Source organism: Megalobrama amblycephala, linkage group LG5 (assembly GCF_018812025.1).
Source record: "Megalobrama amblycephala isolate DHTTF-2021 linkage group LG5, ASM1881202v1, whole genome shotgun sequence".
In the NCBI taxonomy this organism is placed as follows: domain Eukaryota; kingdom Metazoa; phylum Chordata; class Actinopteri; order Cypriniformes; family Xenocyprididae; genus Megalobrama; species Megalobrama amblycephala.
The window spans coordinates 2,211,333-2,229,915 of NC_063048.1; the positions used below are offsets into that span (position 1 = coordinate 2,211,333).

The 18,583-nt window shown below is 37.2% G+C and overlaps 1 long non-coding RNA gene across 1 annotated transcript; it reads left to right on the forward strand.

Annotated features, from left to right (window-relative positions):
* Positions 1-11,299: 11,299 nt before the first annotated feature.
* Positions 11,300-16,677, forward strand: LOC125268297. Its single transcript, XR_007184865.1, has 3 exons — positions 11,300-12,729; positions 15,542-15,746; positions 16,257-16,677. It is a non-coding gene; the product is annotated as an uncharacterized LOC125268297 (long non-coding RNA).
* Positions 16,678-18,583: the final 1,906 nt, after the last annotated feature.

The window sequence follows — 18,583 nt, forward strand, 5'->3', positions numbered from 1 at the left end:
TGTGCAATAAATTAATGTTTGCGAATTTTAAGCTGCGACATGATATTGACAACCAACGATTGTCAACTTACAACATTTTTCACAGTCGATCAAAATAGGCAAGTATTGTTTTAATGGCATATTTACTTGGGAATATCCACTGAATGTCCAATGTAGTGTGATTAACAAGACTATTGAATACGGATGTGCGAATGTGCGAATATAAAACCAACTTTACCCAAGTGAAAAACATTTACATTGAAAAAATTTTGCTTGTCCTCAGCATGAGGTCACAATGTAAAATTACCAAAGAAAGTGTTTAAAAATGCAACAAATTAAAAAATATACATTTAAATTGAAAGGTAGAGATATATCAGACAATACAAAAAGTAAGTCTTAAATGATATTTTCCATAAAAAATGGCTATCAAATCCCGCCAGGATTTTTTATAATTCTGAATAAATCGGGCAATGTTATGGTCATCTTTAACCCTGAGGACCACTTACTTTTTCCTGCTGATTGTGGATCTCACAGTAGAACACATAGTCCTGGAAGTTTTATATTTTTATATTTTTTTTTACAAACAATGTTGAAGTCTCTGCAGTCACAGCTTTAACATGTCAACTCTGTCATCCTGGTGTAATAGTTTATGTAAGGGATAAATCTTGGCATTTTTGATATTTTTATTAAGGCAGCAACAACTGAGAGAGAAAACAAAATTGCTCCACTGTACGGCATGTGGTTCAGGTGGAAAAAAAATCAATTTTGTCAACTCCTTTAGATGTCAACTCCATCAGATGTCAACTCCAACAGGTTTTATGTCTGATGGTTTGTCAACTCCGTCAGTATTTGTCAAAACCGTCAGTTTTTGTCAACTCCATCAGTTTTTGTCAACTCCGTCAGTTTTTGTCAACTCCATCACATCAGTTTTGTCAACTCCTTCAAGTTTTGTCAACTCCATCAGTTTTTGTCAGCTCCGTCAGTTTTTGTCAACTCCATCATTATCAACTCCATCACATCAGTTTTTGTCAACTCTGTCAGTTTTTGTCAACTCCATCAGTATTTGTCAGCTCCTTCAGTTTTTGTCAACTACGTCAGTTTTTGTCAGCTCCATCAGGTTTTGTCAACTTCATCATTTTTTTGTCAACCCCATCACATCAGTTTTGTCAACTCCATCACGTCAGTTTTTGTCAACTCCATCACATCAGTTTTTGTCAACTCCGTCACGTCAGTTTTTGTCAACTCCGTCACGTCAGTTTTTGTCAACTCCATCAGTTTTTCTAAAAACCGTCAGTATTTGTCAACTCCATCAGTTTTTGTCAACTCCATCAGGTTTTGTCAACTCCATCACGTCAGTTTTGTCAGCTCCATCATATCAGTTTTTGTCAACTCCATCAGGTTTTGTCAACTCCATCACGTCAGTTTTGTCAGCTCCATCCTATCAGTTTTGTCAACTCCATCAGGTTTTGTCAACTCCATCAGTTTTTGTCAACCCCATCACGTCAGTTTTGTCAACTTCATCACATCAGTTTTTGTCAACTCCGTCAGTATTTGTCAACTTCATCAGTTTTTGTTAACCCCATCACGTCAGTTTTGTCAGCTCCATCAGGTTTTGTCAACTTCATCATTTTTTTGTCAACCCCATCACATCAGTTTTGTCAACTCCATCACGTCAGTTTTTGTCAACTCCATCACGTCAGTTTTGTCAACTCCATCACATCAGTTTTTGTCACTCCATCACGTCAGTTTTTGTCAACTCCATCAGTTTTTCTCAAAACCGTCAGTATTTGTCAACGCCATCAGTTTTTGTTAACCCCATCACGTCAGTTTTATCAGTCCATCATATCAGTTTTGTCAGCTCCATCACGTCAGTTTTGTCAACTCCATCAGTTTTGTCAACTCCATCAGTTTTGTCAACTCCATCAGGTTTTGTCAACTTCAACACGTCAGTTTTGTCAACTCCATCAGTTTTTGTCAACTCCGTCAGTATTTGTCAACTCCATCAGTTTTTGTCAACTCATGTCATTTTGTCAACTCCATCACGTCTTTTTGTCAACTCCATCACATCAGTTTTTGTCAACTCCATCACATCAGTATTTGTCAACTCCATCAGTTTTGTCAACTCCATCATGTCAGTTTTTGTCAACTCTGTCAGTTTTTGTCAACTCCATCACATCAGTTTTTGTCAACTCCGTCAGTTTTGTCAACTCCATCACATCAGTTTTTCAACTCCATCAGTTTTGTCAACTCCATCATGTCAGTTTTTGTCAACTCCGTTTTTGTCAACTCCATCACATCAGTTTTGTCAACTCCTTCAAGTTTTGTCAACTCCATCAGTTTTTGTCAGCTCCGTCAGTTTTTTGTCAACTCCATCATTATCAACTCCATCACATCAGTTTTTGTCAACTCTGTCATTTTTGTCACTCCATCAGTTTTTGTCCTTCAGTTTTTGTCACTACGTCAGTTTTTGTCAGCTCCATCAGGTTTTGTCAACTTCATCATTTTTTTGTCAACCCCATCACATCAGTTTTGTCAACTCCATCACGTCAGTTTTTGTCAACTCCATCACATCAGTTTTTGTCAACTCCGTCACGTCAGTTTTTGTCAACTCCGTCACGTCAGTTTTTGTCAACTCCATCAGTTTTTCTAAAAACCGTCAGTATTTGTCAACTCCATCAGTTTTTGTCAACTCCATCAGGTTTTGTCAACTCCATCACGTCAGTTTTGTCAGCTCCATCATATCAGTTTTGTCAACTCCATCAGGTTTTGTCAACTCCATCACGTCAGTTTTGTCAGCTCCATCATATCAGTTTTGTCAACTCCATCAGGTTTTGTCAACTCCATCACGTCAGTTTTGTCAACTTCATCACATCAGTATTTGTCAACTCCATCAGTTTTTGTCAACCCCATCACGTCAGTTTTGTCAACTTCATCACATCAGTTTTTGTCAACTCCGTCAGTATTTGTCAACTTCATCAGTTTTTGTTAACCCCATCACGTCAGTTTTGTCAGCTCCATCAGGTTTTGTCAACTTCATCATTTTTTTGTCAACCCCATCACATCAGTTTTGTCAACTCCATCACGTCAGTTTTTGTCAACTCCATCACGTCAGTTTTTGTCAACTCCATCACATCAGTTTTTGTCGACTCCATCACGTCAGTTTTTGTCAACTCCATCAGTTTTTCTCAAAACCGTCAGTATTTGTCAACGCCATCAGTTTTTGTTAACCCCATCACGTCAGTTTTATCAGCTCCATCATATCAGTTTTGTCAGCTCCATCACGTCAGTTTTGTCAACTCCATCAGGTTTTGTCAACTCCATCAGGTTTTGTCAACTCCATCAGGTTTTGTCAACTTCAACACGTCAGTTTTGTCAACTTCATCACATCAGTTTTTGTCAACTCCGTCAGTATTTGTCAACTCCATCAGTTTTTGTCAACCCCATCATGTCAGTTTTGTCAACTCCATCACGTCTGTTTTGTCAACTCCATCACATCAGTTTTTGTCAACTCCATCACATCAGTATTTGTCAACTCCATCAGGTTTTGTCAACTCCATCATGTCAGTTTTTGTCAACTCTGTCAGTTTTTGTCAACTCCATCACATCAGTTTTTGTCAACTCCGTCAGTATTTGTCAACTCCATCACATCAGTATTTGTCAACTCCATCAGGTTTTGTCAACTCCATCATGTCAGTTTTTGTCAACTCTGTCAGTTTTTGTCAACTCCATCACATCAGTTTTTGTCAACTCTGTCAGTATTTGTCAACTACGTCAGTATTTGTCAACTACGTCAGTATTTGTCAACTCCGTCAGTATTTGTCAACTACGTTAGTATTTGTCAACTACGTCAGTATTTGTCAACACCGTCAGTTTTTGTCAACTCCGTCAGTATTTATCAACTCCATCACATCAGTTTTTGTCAACTCTGTCAGTTTTTGTCAAAACCGTCAGTTTTTGTCAACTCTGTCAGTTTTTGTAAACTCCGTCAGTATTTGTCAACTCCTTCAGTTTTTGTCAACTCCATCACGTCAGTTTTGTCAGCTCCATCAGTATTTGTCAACTCCATCAGGTTTTGTCAACTCCATCAGTTTTTGTCAACTCCATCACCTCAGTTTTTGTCAACTCCATCACGTCGGTTTTGTCAACTCTATCACATCAGTTTTTGTCAACTCTGTCAGTTTTTGTCAACTCTGTCAGTTTTTGTCAACTCCATCACGTCAGTTTTTGGAGTTGACAAAAACTGACGGTTTTGACAAATACTGACAGAGTTGACAAACCATCAGACATAAAACCTGTTGACAGTTTTTGTCAACTCCATCACGTCAGTTTTTGTCAACTCCATCACGTCAGTTTTTGTCAACTCCATCACGTCAGTTTTTGTCAATTCCATCACGTCAGTTTTTGTCAACTCCATCAGTATTTGTCAACTCCGTCAGTTTTTGTCAACTCTGTCAGTATTTGTCAACTCCTTCAGTTTTTGTCAACTCCATCACGTCAGTTTTGTCAACTCCATCACGTCAGTTTTGTCAACTCCATCAGGTTTTGTCAACTCCATCAGTTTTTGTCAACTCCATCACCTCAGTTTTTGTCAACTCCATCACCTCAGTTTTTGTCAACTCCATCAGGTTTTGTCAACTCCATCAGGTTTTGTCAACTCCATCACGTCAGTTTTGTCAACTCCATCACGTCAGTTTTGTCAACTCCATCAGGTTTTGTCAACTCCATCACCTCAGTTTTTGTCAACTCCATCAGGTTTTGTCAACTCCATCAGTATTTGTCAACTCCATCAGGTTTTGTCAACTCCATCAGGTTTTGTCAACTCCATCACGTCAGTTTTTGTCAACTCTATCACATCAGTTTTTGTCAACTGTCAGTTTTTGTCAATTCCATCACTTCAGTTTTTGTCAACTCCATCAGTTTTTGTCAAAACCGTCAGTTTTTGTACATTTTTAGAAGGGAAAAAAAAACCTTTTTCATTATGGTTCATTAGCTAAAACCTTTGTCTACAAATATTCCAATTTAAAAATAATGTATTATTCAATAATAAAAACGAACTTCTAAAACATGTTTTGCCCCCTTATCTCAAGAATCAGTGACTTGTTACACAGCTTGTGCAGTTCATATGTTACTGCTGCTTTTGTTTGTTTAGCCTATATTGTTATGGGATTATTGGATTGCATTTATACCGCATCTAAAAATACTGTGGGAGTCATGACATTTAACATGTTGTGGCTGTGAAGGTAGTGGATTTCTACTGGATTTAGTGCATATTATGTATCAATCAGATTTCAAAATCAGTTTTGAACATTTTGTTTGCTGCAGTGGACACACTGTACAGTATCTGACATTTTTGATCGTATACAAGCATTTTATGCCTTGTTAACTTAAACATTTGGTTGCAAATTCTGAACTGATTTATTTTAGGCTTTTATTCACACAGATGCTTGATTCTCCTCATGGCTGTGTAAATAATGATCATTTGACTAATATAATGCATGTTATATGGCTAGTTTTATCAGCCAAGAATTGCTTGACTTGCTTTGGTCTTGCTCATTATTAAGGCACTGATCTCTGCTTTGGAAAAACATGTACTATGTAAAGTACAATTGAAAACTGAAATGCATTTTGCCCTTGTTATATTCACTTATAGAGAGGTTATGTTTTGCTGTTTATCATCATTGTGCAATTAACCAAAAACAGACAAGGATGTGTATAAATGGCAAAGCAAGACTTTCCACCCAAAACTAGGGTGACGTTTCCAATGCGAGGGCTCACTGAAAACATCCCTGCTTCGCTGCAGAACAGAGCATATTCCTTCCTTCATAAGTGTCACTTTGACATGTGTGCAGTAATGAGAGAACATTGTATTTTCAACGCTTGGGATGATAAAAAGTTTTTGATTAAAGCAAGGGACGTTCGGTTAGACTCCGAGGCAGAAGCAGCATGTCGAGCGAGAGGATTCATCTGGAGGGAGTGTTTTACCGTCTCTCCTGCTGAAACGCTGCCCTGTGAATAATGGCATGTCCATCAGAGAGGATCTCGGGCCCTCGCTGGGATTTTTCTGGGTGGTAATACATAAGCTGGGGACAATAAATGATTCATAATGTATAGTTTTAGCTCAATAATTTCAGCTGTTGTACAAGGAACAGTATTAAAGCAATTCCACACTATGGGCTCCATACATGACAGCAGCTATTGTCATACTGTGCCTCTGAGGAGAGCCGCCCTCGCTTATACATATTCACACAACGTCTCTATACGATGAGCACTCGTCATGTGACGGGTTCTGTAATTGCTGCAAATCATGTGTTTCCAATGTCTTAACACTTCAGTGGGCAGAATAGATGGATTAATACTGCTAATAATACTAACACACTCTCTTGGTTGTCTGCGTGTTTACTGGTGTCTTCTTTACTGTCGTGTCAGATCCAGCTGTCTAGGATTCAGATTGGACTCAATTTGAGGTTTCATTCTGAACTTTATGCATCTCAGAATGGACGGCAGATTATATTTTTTCACTTCAGTCCAAAGAAAAACGCATTTCATTTAATCTGATATGGGACAAGGGCTGCAACTAATGATTATTTTGATAATCGATTATTCTGTCAATTATTTTTTTTCTATTTATTGATTAATAGTATGGAAAATTTTAACAATTATTAAACATTAAAAATTATTATTTTTAAATTAAAAACATATTTTAATCCATTATTTAAAACATTTTTATTCCACATCCTGTCCAATGGGTTATTCACTACTGAGTCATTCTGTGTCAAATGAACCAAATTTTGGAAACTTCCCTGGCTCAAATTTTTAATTGTGTTTAGTATTTTTTCTGTAGGAAGACAAACATAAATAATGATAAAAGCCAAAGTATTAAGTGTCACAGATGTATATTTAGTGAGTAATCCACTATTTTGTAGAGGGTGTCAAAATGACAATTTTCACCTGAGATTTGGAGGCAATTTACAGGGGTGTAACAATGACTTTATAAAGATGGCAGCATCATTATTTTATTTTATCACAGAGATTGGTAGATCTATTAGTAAAATCTGTTGATTTTAGCAATCTTTGTTTCAAAAAAGCACTTCTTGAGTTTTTTGCCTCAAGTTTGCATGCCTGTAACTCAAGAAGTATTAAAGATATCTTAATATCCTTTTAGATTCTGGTTCTTAAAAAACTTTTCCTTTTGGTATCTTCACAAGGCCCTTGATGGTTCAATCCCAGAGATATGGAGATCTTAATGAAGCTCCATGAGTAAATTGTACACATTTTCAATGGTCAAAAACCAAATGTGGGTCACTTTGCATACAGCTGATACTTTTTTCTTTTAAAGAGGAATATCTAAAGAACAAATAATGCTGAAACTAGAAATCTACCTCATGTTTTTCTATCAGAGAACATACCTGTCTGAGTGCCATAAATATTCCTTTTCCAAAGTTTGCATGCCTGTGACTCTAAAAGTATTCAAGATATCTTAATATCCTTCTAGATTCTCATTCTTAATAAACTTTCCTTTTGAAATCTTCATTTTCATTGCTCTATATAATTCAGTCCCATAGTTATGGGGATCTCAAAGCAACTCTATGTCCAAATAGTTGAATTTTGACATGGAATGACCCTACTGTAAATCGACATGACTAGTCGATGGTTTTCATTAGACACGACTAATCGATAATCAAATTAGTAGCTGATTGTTTTCATTATCAATTAGTTGTTGCAGCCCTATATGGGACTATAGTAGAACAGTAGATTTAACCCATTAGACCACAACATCATCTCTCTGTACTGTATTTGTACATTTACATTTGTATATATTTGTACATTTTATGGTATTTTGTTCTGTTTTCTCATTATTGCATGCCCTGCAATGCAACAAGTGTTTGATAATCTAAAACATTTAACAAAATTTAAAGATTTGTATTGATGACATTCTTGCAGGCCAAATAGGATTTTACCTCTGGCTTTTGTATTATTAAAGAAATTAAGCTCTGTGAGCAACAAAACTTTATGATTCTTACTCATGTTGTTCATTATGATTATCTTCACAAATTCTGAAGCTTAAATTCAATCAGTAGAAGTCAAAAGCTAAACGTGGGCTTTAAACGAACTACACCACGGTCACATGACTTGAACGTCACCGTCACTAAACTCTTTCGGCCTTTATTTAAAAATATTTTGCAAGAGCTTGATTATAAACTCTGAAAGCGACTAGTGAGTTGATGAGTTTTAATGTCCTTGACAACTTCTGTAGTCTCATTTAGACACTATTTCAAGACAAGATAAAGCTTTAAAACGATCTCAAGAGGTATTAATGATGTATTTTATGTCATAGAGTAAAACGTGTCAATATCATTAACTTGTGTTCACCGTGGATGCTGAAAACCCATTGACTTCTGGACGATGGAAGCAGAAGTGCTAAATGCAGTTTATGATTAAAGTTTATGTTTATGTGTTTTGGCTACAATAACACGTCATCCCTGCAGCACTATATATCCTCTAATGTAATCTTCTTAATCTGATGTCATATCAGACCCTGTGTAACTCACTTTGAGCTTGATCAATTAACTGACCGTTAATCAGCCGCCGCGATGACATCATGCAAACTGTTTCATATTTGAGTCGGTTATGGCTGGAAGGAACGATTCAGTAGGATCGTTTTCATGAAGCAATGCATAGTTTTAACAAATAATCCCCTACTAGTCTGTTTTTAATGGAATTTATAGCTTCATTCATTACCCTTTTTGTGTTAGTAATTATTTCTAAAATACCAAAGAGCCATCTTTTCTGTCCCGGCCGTTTTCGGCGGCTAATTTATGGGGCTGATTCGGCTCTGATGCTGTCTCGGCGAGGTGTGACATTTCAAAATATTTATAGCTCTGGCACATTAAGGGCTTCCCTCTGAAGGTGACCGAATGCTCTTCCCTCAGCCGCTTAATTAATGCAATCCACTGCTTGCACTTCTGTCTAATTTATCCACTCCGTACTGTCGAACATGCCTGGAACGGCACCGGACACTGGAAAACACACCATAAACAAGCAGCGCTTCCCAGAGCCGGATCCTCTGCAGTGCGAAACCGGAGAAGGTTCCACACCGAAGCACTGAATCTTTAATATTTTATCGATCCGATCTAAACCTTCTGCCCAAAGTGGCAATTAAAATTCAATTAAACTGACTGAAAGCATCATATTAAATTTCAGCTCTTTACGAGCTCCCGCTAATGCTTCAGGACAAATCTCAAATATAATCACAGTCTTTTCAAATTATATGATCTCGCTCGCTTGCTATAAAAGTGACACGTTTAGGTATACTTCCAATAATTCTTTAACTATGACCCTCTAATGAATACAATTTTATAGCCTTTAAATCAGTTATTATTGGGCATTTTAATAAAGCTAAGCGAGTGCTATTGTTTTACATGCTACAAGAGAAATTATTTTAATTTTGCGCTTCCATTCCAGCGAATTGCTCTTTAAAACTCTGAAGAAAAATCATTTTGGTCTAAACTACAGCATTAATATGCGTCTGCAGAATTACAGAGAGCGAGACTAGAAATAATTGATGACTCTGTTCCTGTAGTGTTCAATTGAGCAAGAACGACTTCAGAACATCGTTTGTCATCTGAAGCTCAAGGATGTGCTGAAATCACTTTATATAGACGCCCATACATGACCACAGTCTGAATAAATAAACAAAACTTTACAATTCCAAACTAAAAATGAGTGGCATTTCCTGTACAAAACACAATCCTAGTGTGCTTTCCTGGGCAGTTCTACATGGTTACCAGGGTGTTGTTAGGTGTTATCTAGGGTATCCTGAGTGGTTACCACGGTGTTGCTACGGTGTTCTTAATGGTTGCCAGGGTGTTAGGTGTTTTCTGTGTTATTCTGAGTGGTTGCCAGGGTGTTTCTAGGGTGTTCTTAATGATCGCCAGGTTGTTAGGTGTTTTCTATGTTATTCTGAATGGTTACCAGGGTGTTATGTGTTTTCTAGGCTATTCTTAGTGATTGTCAGGGTGTTGTTTGGGTGATCTGAATGGTTACCAGGGTGTTGCTAGGATGTTCTGAATGATTGCCAAGGTGTTGTTAGGTGTTATCTAGGGTATACTGAGTAGTTACCACAGTGTTGCTAGTAGGTCTGCAACAAACGATAATTTTGATAATCGATTAATCTACCGATTATTGGAACAATTAATCGACTAATTGTTAATTATTGTCACTAATTAATCAGTATGCTTTGTTCGATTATTCCACTTTATCAATTAAAATGTTGAGTTATACTTTAATGAATAAAAATCACTTCAGCTTTTGAAAGTGTATTTTTAATGAATTTCGAGCCAACTGAATAGACCAATCTACTTCAGGTTTTCTTTTCTCCTCAGAAGTCATCAATAGTCCAACTGTTACAATGACTGGTACTGTGTTTTTATTTAGTCTGGGAATTGTAATAATAACTTTTTAATAAGAGTAAAAATATGAATATGTAATATTGTGCATATTTTTGAAAAATACCCTTCTAGATTTCTTATTTCTTCTTTTTTACTAACTATTGAGTTTATGGTCACTGAATGGATTTCCTGAGGTAAATGTAACATTTTGTGACATTAGTTGCAAGTTATTTTATTGACGTCTTTCTGTGGTTAAAACTCTGATTAAGTGATTACATTAGAGAAGGATTCATTTCAGTAAGTTGTACTGAGATTTTCAACATACTTTCTGAAGTTCATTCATGTTTATTTCGTGCTGTAATAGCAGAAAAGAGAAAGAGATAATAGGTTCATGTGCCGCTTGACCTGATGTGTTACAGTGATCTGTCACGCCACATTAAAGAGCACCAAAACCACATGTATTGTTTGAATCCCGTAGTAAAATTGACAGAATTTTTGAATTTTATATCAAAATTAACCTGATCTGTCTCATCTGTCAGCATGTTGTCTGTGTCCTCTTTGCTCTGCTATCTATCTTTCAATGCGTGAGAACAGTGAGTTTTAATGAGAGTTGGTGGCCCTGCATGCCAGCATTTTTTTGTTGTAATGTTAAAGGGGTGGTTCAATGCGATTTCACTTTTTTAACTTTAGTTAGTGTGTAATGTTGCTGCTTGAGCATAAACAGTATCTGCAAAGTTACAGCGCTGAAAGTTCAATGCAAACAGAGATATTGTCTTTTAAAGTTATGGCGGTTTACTGCCTACAAAAACGACCGGTTTGGACTACAACGAGCTTCTTCCCGGGTTGGTGACATCATAAACCCTGCAAAACATGCCCCCGGGAACACGCAACAAAGTGGGCGAGGCTATGTCACGCACGCAGCATGTGGAAGCGGAAGAGTTGTGTACACCAGACGCGAGCGACGTGTCAAAAGATAATATGGATAATATGTGTTTTCTAGGCTATTCTGAGTGATTGCCAGGGTGGTGTTTGGGTGTTCTGAATGGTTGCCAGGGTGTTGCTAGGGTGTTCTGAATGATTGCCAAGGTGTTGTTGGGTGGTTTTTAGGGTATTCTGAGGGGTTGCCAAGGTGTTCTAAATGGTAACCAAGGTGTTGTTAGGTGGTTTCTAGGGTATTCTGAGGTGTTGCTAGGGTTTTGTGAATGGTTGCCAGGGTGTTGCTAGGTGGTTGTGAGATGTTTTCTTCCTGCCTTGTGTTCAAGAATCCTCTGTGATCTTCTGGTCTGTAGATGTATCTCGGGCTCCTCCTTCAATGCATCTGTGGGATTTTTCCAACTATTCTCTGGTCCAGCAGAAAACGCTGCATCTGATCACTTAATAACATAAACACACCCTCTCCTTAACAAGACAAATGATCTGAGGTATCATTTATGATTTATACACTGAGCTTTAATACTTTGCAGCGAAGTGGAGCTTGACGTACGCCACTAAATGACGTCACAAATGTCTGTTTCTATTGTCATGGAATGTTTTGCATTCAGTTTCATAGGATTTAATTATATGCAATCCTGGGAGTATCTGGACAATATGAAGACAGAGGATGAAAAGTTCTAAACGCTCAGACTGTGCTGAACAGAACGAAGCACCTGTTTGGAAGCGCATGCGTGGTGCTGTGAGGAGGTGAGGCACACAAACACGTTTGTCACTGAAAGACTCAAAGTGCTCCAGACGTGTGAATGAAACGCATGGCCTGCAGCTCTCTGTCTCTCTCTCTCTAAATGAGATGCATGGCTCTTCTGTAGCCTCCTTTTAATTCTGTTTGAGTACATGCCTCAGTCATCTTGCCTTTTATTGACTCAATCTCAGGAAGCAACGTCGCTTTCCATAATGCTCACATCAGGCCGGTCTTCGATACCGTACTCCGTAATTTAAAGCCTTTATAGAATTGCAATTTCAGGGCTGGCTGCTTGTTTTTCTAAAATGTACTCAAGGAATTAGTTACTCCAGCCACAAATCAGACATATTTATGCACGGTTGTAATGCGGTTTATGGCCTCATGGTACATTGCTTCAAAAACAGCAGAGGTGAAATTGTGACAAATATAATGAGGGTTTTTTCTCCCATGTTCTCTCCACTGGCCTGATACGGCGGAGTGTGTTTACTCCCCGTATACAATACATTTAATGTGATAGTCAGGGCTGTTGATTAATGCGCCGCTCGCTTTCATTACAGATAAGAGTGGCGCTGCGGTCAGGAGATAGAACGTGTGCTGTAAATCTGCTCAAATGAGCGGTAAAATGAACAGCCATCAGAAGTGAAATCCACATGCATTAGCGTTCACCGGCGGCCGGCAGTGAAGAGGGTGAGGGTGAGTGTGAGGGCATCGCTCAGTCGCTGAGCACACCAATCATGTGAGCCCTGCATGTCATGTGACCATAGGAGAATGACACAAGAACACACAGTCTCAGAGCTTCACTAGTGGCGTCACAGATGGCAGATAGGACCAATACAAGAAAATCAATAGGGTACCCCATGGTATAATATTGGTATTGGTTTGCTGTATGCACAAAATTGTCAGAATGCATACCTTTAAATGGCCTTCAATGGAAAAGATGCTTTTTACAGCCAGTGGGTGTGAATTACATGGTGACTTCCAGCGGTGCCAAAGTTGTGTATATTACTATTTTTCACACATTTTTCCGTCTTGGTTAATGTTAATTCATGAATATTATCTATCATGTTAGTTCACATGATACTTCATCACTTTATTCAATAAAAATTAATTGGACCAAATAAAATGCGACGTTAGAAATGAACACAACTTTCACATGCATTTGATTGACACATAAACCATACACTTTTATTCCAGTGCTGTTTTTAATGTTATTTCAGCAAATAGTTTGTATATTCAGCAAAACAGCATCAAGTAAACTTTATTATTCTTTGTGCATGAACTTTATACACACCCAGCTAACAAGGAATGTTCTAAGAACTTCTCTCAAAGTTATGAACAAACGTTCTTCCAGTAACGTTAATAGAATGTTCGGTCAGTGTTGTCTGGTCTTCAATAATGTTCTCAAAATGTTTGCAAACAAAACATTATTTGTACATTGTTCATGGAATGGTTTATTTCTAAAATGTTTTAGTTGGATGTTCATCTAACGTTTTTTAAATGTTACTACTTGTTTTTGAACTTTCAGAGAACATTCAAACGTAACGTTCCCATAATATTTACAAAATTCTGAAATGGAATGTTCCATTAACATTCATATAACCAAAAAAGTTTTCAAAACATTTAAAAAAAAATTATATATTTAGAATTTTCATAACGTAACTGCAATGTTAGTATAATGTTTTTAAAACATTTTTGTTAGCTAGGTACGTTATGTTCTTCGATTCGATAAATGGATATCCAGGGAATTCTAGTGTATTAAACTCAGGTAATGTCAATAGTATGAACCATTTCAGGGGCAACCAAAAAAAGATCAGTCAGAGCTATAGAAATGTATTTTAATTTTTACAAGTAGAACTTCACATTATGAGGCTACTTTCTACGACCCCCTTACATCTTTTTTTTTTTTTTTTTTTTTTTTCAAAGAAATGAATGTGCTATATTTTAGTTTGCTAATGTCTTTTATTTAATATTTTGTATTTTTAGGGGATTTTATGGTACTAAATGATATTTGGGCTGTAGTTATAATCCATTTATTCACTTTTTGAACATGAACCTGAAAATGAAATTTGCAACTTAAACTGTCATAAACTTTGAATGCTTTAGAGCACAGACTTAATTTTGATCTCTTTTCAAAGATGACACTTGGCAAATTATTGCTGAAGTGAAAAAGTTAAAAAAAAAAGTTAACTTAACAAAAGTTACAGAATTTTACATTTGTTATGAAAAATGCACAAAAATACTATTTTTAATTTTTATATGAAATATATATATTTTCAAAAACACGTTTTACTCTGAAACTGCAAGAAAATCAAAGCCATAAAATTTGAGCTTGATATCTCAAAAAATGGTCTTTCAGTAAGATTTTGATTGACTGCAGTACCAAAAGTTTTCACTAGATGAAATTCATCTCTCATTCATTTCCAGTGTGCCATTTTTGACAGCGAGGAGCACAAGTGTGACTTTTTTTCAGGCCCATTTAACCTTTTCAAATCATGTCCATGATTTTTTTTTTTTTTTTTTTTTTTTTTTTGTGTGTGTGTGTGTGTTCACATAGCAAGTGCCAAAAGCTTTACCAAGTTTCGTACCATTCCAATGAAGAAAAAAAAAAACTTAAAAAAAACAAAACGTAAAAGTTTTCAGTCAAAAATGACAGAAGAGCACCAGAGGGTTAAGGGGGATCCAAACCTTCTTTAGATTCTTTAATTTGCACCCTGCCTAAACCAGACAAACCACAAGGATCACATCCTAAAAGACTTTTAGCAGCACCAAATGTAATGGCAGAAGAAATAACTAAAAGTTTATGAGCAAAAACCTAGATAACTTATCTAACCAATATTAAATATAATAAATCAATGTATTTCATTTAATCAGTGTAAAATGAAGCCCCCTCAAAGAGCATGACCTGATGAAACTGGTCGTGATTTCTATAATCTCTTCGTAAAGAGAGTCACGGGTCGATTCATGAGCTGCTTCTGCTCAGGGGGCCGAAGGGTCTGACCAATAGAAACAGCTTTTGCTCAGCAAGAACAAAAATTAGAGGGCCCATCAGCCGTCATCATTACAGCCTGAGAGATGGGCTGAGACGGGTAATAGTCTCGACAGAAGGACATATTCCTGATCCATTCTCACCATGAATCAATCCGTGTATTAGGCAGTGACAGGGCGAATCCGGCCGCTTCAGACAGACCGATTTTTCAAGCCTTTCAGAGGCTGCGATATGGCTTTGGGGCTGGACTGAACCCGCTGACGACTCCAGCCTACCTCCCTGGACGTTCGGCGCGAGCACGAGCGTATGAGTGACGATAATAGGCCGGTGGAAATGTACGAATGTGATAATGTTCTGCCGTCTTTATCTTACGCACATACGCACGGCAGAAGTCATTTCTTCCCTCGTGTAGATAGAGTCCTCCCGCCGCTGCACGCGCTGGCATATGCCGCGATAAAACATGCATGGGAAATTAAAAATAAACACATAGTTTGATTGCTCTTTGTTTTGCAGCTAAGGGGGAACAATTATATCTTCATAGCAGAATGGAGCGTTTTCAAACAGATCGTCTTCCTCACGCTGCTCGGCAGATGGCGGGAGGATGTACAGCTATCTTACTCACGGAAATGAAAAGAAATGGAGTCGGAACTCTTTATAAACGTCACACGCAATTAGAGTCAGTGTTGAGACAAAGAGGCCATCAAGCACACGTCTGACAGTAGGGCTCCAACTTTCTTCTTTCCTAAATTATTCTGTTCTTGTAAATGACTCACAGCAAAGGAAGCTGGCCTGATGTGACTGTCTGTGATGTGTCACACTTTATTCTTAGTGAAAAGATGCAGTTTGCCTCGCTTTGATGGCAGTCGCATACAGCAGCATATTAAGTGTTCTGACTATTGAGTCTGATCATAACCAACAAATCTTAACTGAAGGTTCATGATACTATCATGGACAACACTATGTTGTCACAACAGGAACTAGACCTTATCTGCTGTGTGACCTTCAGATCTAGTTAGTTCAGATGTTCACTATAAGTCAGTCATTTTCAACCCATCTTGGGTTGTTTTTAACCCAGCATTTTTAGAGTGTAGTTTAACTTCCTGAAGATTGAAACATTGTGACATGATTAATCTGTTTGAGAATATTTGTTGGGGAAATGCAGAATCGTTGAACTACATTGGGACACTCTAAAAAAAAAAAAAAGATCGCTTTTTCCATGGTTGGGTAGTTTTTGTGTTACCCAACCGTTGGGTTAGAGGCTGGTCAATCTCACTGACAGTTGAAACAGTACACCCCTTCTCACCTGCCCTCCGATGCAACAACCCAGCTATTGGGTTACACAGACCACAGGCTTTTTGAATCCTCGTCAGGAGAGAGCATTTCTCAACGCCACCGAATTGGTGCTTTACTTTGGTAAAATAAAGGTTTGTATACATTTTATTTTGTCTATAAGTCTTAACAGTGCTGTAAATCAATTTATTTAATGCAATGCAATATACAGGGATGAGATGTCAGTCAGCTGAATGTGTCCGTCAGCGTCGGTAGTCTCGCATGACGGAAACGTCTTTATCTTTGAATAAACTGATTTTTATTTGTTACAATATCGAATATTAATTTGGATGTTGAAATATGTTCTCAGAACTCTGTAATGTTTGTTTCTGTGCAGGATATAAGGAGCCTAACGCAATGTGAGAACAGGGAGCAGCGGTCTGAGGTTTGCAGCTCCCCCACCTAACAGCGGCCCATCACTGGCTCAAATTTGTTTTTCAAGCATAAGTTATGAAATATTTCACCTTTGAAAAAGCAATTTCATGTAACTGTATAAGTGAGTTATTCTTTCCTGCACATTTTCCCTCACTTTCATTTTTGTGCATTCCTGGGTGTATTTGCTTATTAATAAATGTTCACCTTTTGGTTATTACTGTTGTCTGTGTTGTTTCTCTAGTGATTCTGTGTGTGATTTTAATTTTCAGTGTACTTTGGGTTCATTTTAAGCCAGCAATATATTAATTTTTAGTCAATAGTTGTGTTTAATAAAACTGGCATGTTGGGTCAAATATTTAACCTAACCAGTTGGGTAAAAACAACCCAATGCTGGGTTGGTCCAATTTTGAGCCAGCCCTGCCAAATAACCCAAATTGGGTTGTTTTTAATCCAGCATTTTTTTAGAGTAACTGTGGAACTTGCAACCAGCTGACTAACAATGCTTTTGGGAAATGCACCAATGTTTGTTAGAGTGGCCCTACATGCCAAATTCTGACTCAACCAATGACAGGTGTTTGGGGCAGGACTATCTGACTGATTGACCAATCACAGAGAATGTTCAGCATTGACATACTTCACATATAAACTAGGCAAAATCCACAATACTAGCTGTTTGACTTTCAATCCGTTCATCCATCCATTCTCCAAACCGATTGGGAATATCCCAGTGTCTCGGGCCTGGATAATCCATCACAGTGTTAACTCTAATTTCTCATTGTGCTGTTGAGTGATTTGATGTTTTTACCTCATGGATATTTGTCATTACGATTCATACCTTGATCTCAGTGGAAGAGAGAAGGAGTGAGAGAGACAGAAAGTGGCAGGGAGGAAGATCTTTGAGGTGGTTATGTGTGTATGTTTCATGAAGCTTGAGGAAACATTCAGTGTGCTGTCAGGAACCATCAATCATTCATCGCAAACACACTCCCTCCATAAACACATTCAAACATTCATGAGTTGTTTGAATGATATGTTTCCATCAGTGTTCTTGCTCGGCAGGAGCTGTAGATGTGTTGGGTTATGATCTGGTTATGCTGGTTCTTTACGGGTTCATCCTGACTGACCAAAGGGTCCAACACACTCTCATGGCAATTCATAACTATTTTTCCTAACAACACTCTAAAAAATGTTGGGTTAAAAACAACCCAAGTTGGGTTGAAAATGGACAAACCCAGCGATTGGGTTGTTTTAACCCATTGGTTGGGTTGAATGTTTATGTGCTGGGTAGCTTTATTGAACTCAACTATTGTTTAAAAATGACTCTATGTCTGGCTTAAAATGAACCCAAAATATGATGGAAATTAAAAATCAGACATATAATTACTAGAGGAAACAATAATAATCAAAAGGTGAACATTTATTAATAAACAACTTAATGAATGTTTATCATTTAATTATTCTTCATCAAACGTCTTAATAAATATATCTTTATTAAACATATTAATATTTGTTAATTTCCAACATACTTTGGGTTCATTTTAAGTAAGCAATACAGTAATTTTTAAACAATAGTTGAATTAAATAAAACTACCCAGCAGGTTGGACAAACATTTAACCCAACTGCTTTTTTAACCCATTTAACCCAACATTTATTAATAAGTTTAATAAATGAACAATTATTAATAAGTTTAATAAATTAATAACCATTTATTAAATTGCTTATTAATAAATGTTCACCTTTTGATTATTATTATTGCCTCTAGTAATTATGTGTCTGATTTTTAATTTTCAACATATTTTGGGTTCATTTTAAGCCAGACATATAGTCATTTTTAAACAATATTTGGGTTA